The 5,480-nt window shown below is 47.6% G+C and overlaps 1 long non-coding RNA gene across 1 annotated transcript; it reads left to right on the forward strand.

Annotated features, from left to right (window-relative positions):
- Positions 1-590: 590 nt before the first annotated feature.
- On the forward strand, positions 591-4,777 carry LOC118090467 (uncharacterized). The gene is made up of 3 exons (XR_004693257.2): positions 591-670; positions 2,660-2,770; positions 4,650-4,777. It is a non-coding gene; the product is annotated as an uncharacterized LOC118090467 (long non-coding RNA).
- Positions 4,778-5,480: the final 703 nt, after the last annotated feature.

A 5,480-nucleotide genomic window follows, 5' to 3' on the forward strand; every position in this document is an offset into this window, starting at 1 on the left:
GGAACACTGTGACGGAAACTAGAGCACACGGAAATGCCATTTACCTTCCCGCCACAGTGGTACCTATTTATCTACTTGCACTGGTATGCTTTTGAACTGCTAGGTTGGCAGGAGCTGGGACAGAGCAATGGGTGCTCACCCTTTCATGGGGATTCAAACTACCGACCTTCTGATTGGTGAGCCCAAGAGGCTAAGTGGTTTAGACCACAGCACCACCTACATGCAGAAGGCCCCCGGTTCAATCCCCGGCATCTCTAGGTAGGACTAGGAGAAGCACCTCTCAAAAACACTGGCTGCAAGTCAGTGGAAATAGTATTGAGCTAGATGGGCCAATACTCTTATTCAGTCTCAGGCAGCTTCCTAAGTTCTTCCCTTCCCCTAATGTTTGGTCAAATAGAAAACTGCTTTAACCTTGCTGCCCAAAGGGAAGGAGGGTGGTAGTTTTGGGTGAACAGGTTCTTACCCATCGTTTGGCACCTGGCCTTTTAAACCGGAAACTGAAATGGTCTGCAGGCAAAGTCTGCGCTGTTCTGCTGATTTCCCTCTCAGCATTGCATGCAATGCAAGCTATGACCAAGAAACCATTGACCCCTCGAATACGACGACAGGAGAAACCAGCAGCTGCGGTGCAAAAATATGCCACCGCATGCCGTTCGCCACCCCAGCCAAGGTTTGCAGTTGGGTCTTCTTGGTGGTTGGCGGGGGAGCGGGGAGCCTTGTCAGGTGAAATGGCAGCGTCTCTGCTTTCTTTTCTTTTTCAATACAACGCGAGCAATTTTCTGCACTTCAAAGCTGGGGCACCATGCCCAGGAACACATCGACCTTTGGCACAGTTATTTCTCTTTTCCCTGAAGTTAAAAGCACTTGACTGAAAATGGAGAGAGGGAGAGAGGGGAAGGAGAGAGAGAGAGAAACCTGACATTTACTTGCCATTGCCTTTCGACGGGTTTTCTAAGGAGGGCTGTTGTTGCTCTCGCCTGGCACAAAGGGCCGCATCTCAGGGGTGACTGAATTCCTGTACAAAGTGGCACGGGGAGCCGCCTCGTTCCAGGTCAGAGCACCGAGCCTGGGGCGGCCTGCCCCAACTTGCTGTGGCCTCTCTGGTATCTCAGACTGGGTTCTTTCCCAGTTCTGTTTCCTGCAGTCCTTTAGTGCAGGGTTGGGAAATGTGTTGCCTTCTCGATGTCTCAACCAGCATGGCCAACAGACCTTGATGATCTGAGCTGCGGTCCAGGAGCTTCTGATGGCCACAGGCTTCCCAACCCTGGTCTGAATGTTGAGGAGGAACAAGCACATCATATATCTCTCCCAAGCCAGAATGTCCACCTATGGACATAGCTATAAACTCCTGGTTGTTATCTGTAGCTCCTCCTGAAATCCTCCTGTAGGATTGTCTTTCTTCATAAGAACCTGCCCAGTTTCTGAGATCTTCTGTGGAGCATAGCTGCCAAGTACCCCGTTTCCCCCGGGAAACCCCCATTTTTACTTACCTTTCCCCGGTGGTCCCCTGTATCACTTCGTCTCCCGTTTTTCTCCGTTATTTTCTCCTGCCGGCGGCCTTTTTTTTTTCTGATTTGCCCTTCTATGGGCACCAAAGAATGGCCGCTGCCGGCTTCAAAAGTCGTATCTACGCATGTCCGGAAGTGTGTAGACGCGACTTCCGGTGTCGGCGGCGGCCATTTTTGGTGCCCATAGATGGGCGGAGTGACACCGGACATTGCGTCAGCACACTTCCGGTCATGTGCAGAAGCGACTTTTGAAGCCGGCGGCGGCCATTTTTGGTGCCCATAGAAGGGCAAAGCGACACTGGAAGTTACGTCGACGCAACTTCCGGTGTCACACGGCTGCCGGTCCCGGATTCTGCAGTCCGGGACTTGGAAGGTAAGCTCTCTCAGTCCTACCAGTCTAGGGTTTCCATATTTTGAAGAGCAAAAAAAAGAGGATGCCATGAGGGACTCACATTTTAAATACCCCTACGATATGTAGGCTACAGAAGCTGTGATATACTGCTGAGGGGGGGCAGGAGAAGAAAAGAAGGAAGCAAGTCTTCAACCACCAGTTATGTCTAGTTCTCATCCAGAAAGTATAGCCAGAGACATTTTACTTCTGAAAAACAGGATGTGTCCTGGAAAAAGAGGACGCGTGGCAACCCTAGCTACCACCCTCACAGGCACACTTGTGATGTTAGTGTACCACTTTGGAATTTGCCACCTTAGCAACCATAGAAATGTGATAAATTTGAGCTACCAGCGGGTTCCATATTTTGGGGCTGAAACTCACATTTTATTATTATTATTATTATTATTATTATTATTATTATTATTATTATTATTTCATAAAATTTATAAACTGCTTGATTGGAAGGGGGGAACCCATAAAGCAAATTGCAAACGATGATAGCATTTATGTTTGCAAATTAATCCCCCTCCCAAAAAATACCCTGAAATTAAGCTCCTAACAGAACAGAAGAGTGTAACATTTAAATATTCTCAAGCGGAGATTCTCACTATGCACATTTAAATATTCTCAATTTGAGATTCGTTTTGGTTTTAAAATTATCTGTATGCAATGGTTAATGCAAATTTCTGCAGGCAAATTTCAACGAAATTCCCCTCCCCCTCAAAATAAAAAAAACCTGAAACCCCACTTTTGTTTTTAGTTCTAGGATGATTGCCAGATGTTGGGGATGGACCAGAAAGTGGAGATTCCCATCATGCCCTGCTTCTGAACCCCTTCTCCCCTTCCAGAAACAAGTGGGTGCGCATTGCTGGTAGGCAGCTCAGATGGACGCTCATTCTGTTGCAGAAAAGGACAATGGTCATTCCAGTCATGATGGCTGGGGCTATTGTCCGAAACATTTGGAGGGCATTTGGAGGTTTGGGACATTCATTCATTCATTCATTGAAATAATCATTTGTATGGCTCAGAGAAATGAACCAAGTCACCAGCGCACACCTCTCAGAAGTGCACGGCAGCCAAACAAAACAAGTAAACAAAACGAGCTCCGCGACCTTTCTATTTAAACAAAGCAGCCGTTCGCATGACCTTGCCATCCTTCGCAAACCCCATTCATGAAAATCTGCCTTCATTTTCGCCGTACGGAACAGGAACTCCCAAGTGACTAATTTGAGCTGGCTGCTGGCAGAAAATATGTGTAAGGAGGCGTTTCAAAAATAGCCTAGTTCCCCCTTAAAAGAGGGGGGTAAACGGGGGAGAAGAAACCATTGCTATTCTCCGTTCAGATCCTGCAGATGTTTCACTGAAACTCAGCGGGGCAATCAACCCCCCCCCCCCAGGACGCGTTTTCTATGGCGCATGTGTGCGCCAAGTCGGGGGGGGGGGAGAGATTGTGCTGTAGGCATGGTTCTCTGCCCGTGCCAATCTTAGCTATTTGAACTGCTTGTGTCCCTCCACCCTGATCCAAACCGAGTGCTCAGGGCTGCTTAGGTACAAAGGGAGGCAGGATCACCACTACAGCTAACCGTTGGAGAGTGTGTATTATGAACTCCAGCTGGCTGTTCTAGCAAAAGGGCCTTGAGATAGTCCTTCTCGGGAACATTGTGTGCTCCTCACCCACTTAACCTTATACAAAGTCAGCCCACCAAGGAAAGGCCGTAGCTCAGCAGCAGAGCATCTGTGATCCATGCAGGAAAATCCCAGATTTGATACCCAGCGTCTTCAGGTAAGACTGGGAAAGACTCCCTGTCTGAAATACCTGAACAGCCAGTCAGTTTAGACTAAGAGTGGGCAACATTTCTCCTTCCAGGTGTTCGTTGGGAGTGCAACTTCCATACCGGTATGCCTCGACTGTGCTGGCTGGTGACTACAATTTATGTTTCGTTTTAATATTTGTTCTGTGCCGTATCTTTATTCTGATTGGCAACACAATTTAAGAAGGGTGTTGACAAGCTGGAGCGTGCGCAGAAGAGGGCGACCAAGATGATCCAAGGGTCTAGAAACCAAGCCTGATGAGGAACGGTTGAAGGAGTTGGGTCTGTTTAGACTGCAGAAGTGGAGACTGAGAGGAGATGGGATAGCCATCTTCAAATATCTCAGGGGTTGTCACATGGAAGGTGGAGGAACCTTGTTTTCTCCTGCTATGGAGGGCGAGACTCGAACCAGTGTCTTCAAGTTACAAGAAAGGAGATTCCAACTAAACATCAGAAAGAACTTTCTGAGAGTAAGAGAGCTGTTTGAGAGTGGAACGGACTCCCTCGGAAGATGGTAGACTTGTGTAGCTTTAGTTAGAAACTGCAGTTTTAGCCATAAATCTGGAACGGGAAATGCTTCTCGGCATTCATTATACACAAGAAATTTAATCCAGTTCTCAAACTAATTGAATTGTACGGGCTACAAGCCAAGAAACCTCAGGGACTTGTTTTGTGGAACCAAACGACAAACTTTGCTGCGGTGCCATTCCTTGAGAGGTTGGAATGTTTATGTAGATTCCATACCGTCAGTCGGTTTGGGGGACTTCACTACTTCAAGGGAAGTATAACATTGATGCCTGTCACAGTGTCCGACCTTTACTTGTGTTCTAGGCTCAACCTATTTTGCAGTTTTCCTGCATTTATCTCCTCCTTTCATTACCACTTGGGAACATCTGCAGCCCACACAAATAATGTGTTGTTTCTGCCTCTCGTTCCCAGGAACACGCAGGAGGGGATGGAGGTCTTTTTGAAGCAACAAAACAAGACAAGGCCGTGTCAGGCAGGCGGATGAGCGTCATTTTGTTCTATTCCTGTCATTGAAATCCAGCATTAAAATGCAATTCAAGGTCTCCGCTTCTTGTGCCACGTTAGATAAAAATGCGCGAAATATCATCTCGGTTAGAAGCAGCAAGATTCTCCCTGAAGGGGAACATTTTTGTGTTGCTACCAGCAGACCTCAAAAAGTGCAACATGCTTTAACAATGATAAACACTCCCGGCCTAGACACTGCAAGGTCAGAAATGCGGCTGGTTTCAAATAGTTCTGACACGCCTCATCCTTACAGGAAAGTGGGGCGTGGTTTACACAGGGCAGCTGCAGGGGTGACCCCTGTAGCATTTACCTGTACAAGCATCCCAGGTGTGTCCGGTCCAGCTCACCTTGGGCACCACTGCACTGATCTGCGACCCTAGCACACCCAAAGACACAGCAGGTTAACTGACCCAAATACAATGGTGTTATAGATTTTGGGGGAGGGACGCACCCTGAACCCTAGAAATATAATAAATGGTAGGATTTTGGTTATCTGGAGTACTGAGCGGGAGATTACAGACCAGTGGGAAAATACAGGCGAAGCTTCCTTTCCAAGACAAGGCCTCATCTGGGATAGAGGTGTTGACATGACTTAAGATTTAGCTCCAGGGATTGCCAGAAGGAAGTGTACAAGGCACCTTGCAATCATCTTAGGGGCTCCTTCATATTTGTGCAGGGTTTACTCCTTTGTTGTCGTTTAGTCGTTTAGCCGTGTCCGACTCTTCGTGACCCCATGGA

Source organism: Zootoca vivipara, chromosome 8, assembly GCF_963506605.1.
Source record: "Zootoca vivipara chromosome 8, rZooViv1.1, whole genome shotgun sequence".
NCBI classification, from domain to species: Eukaryota; Metazoa; Chordata; class Lepidosauria; order Squamata; family Lacertidae; genus Zootoca; species Zootoca vivipara.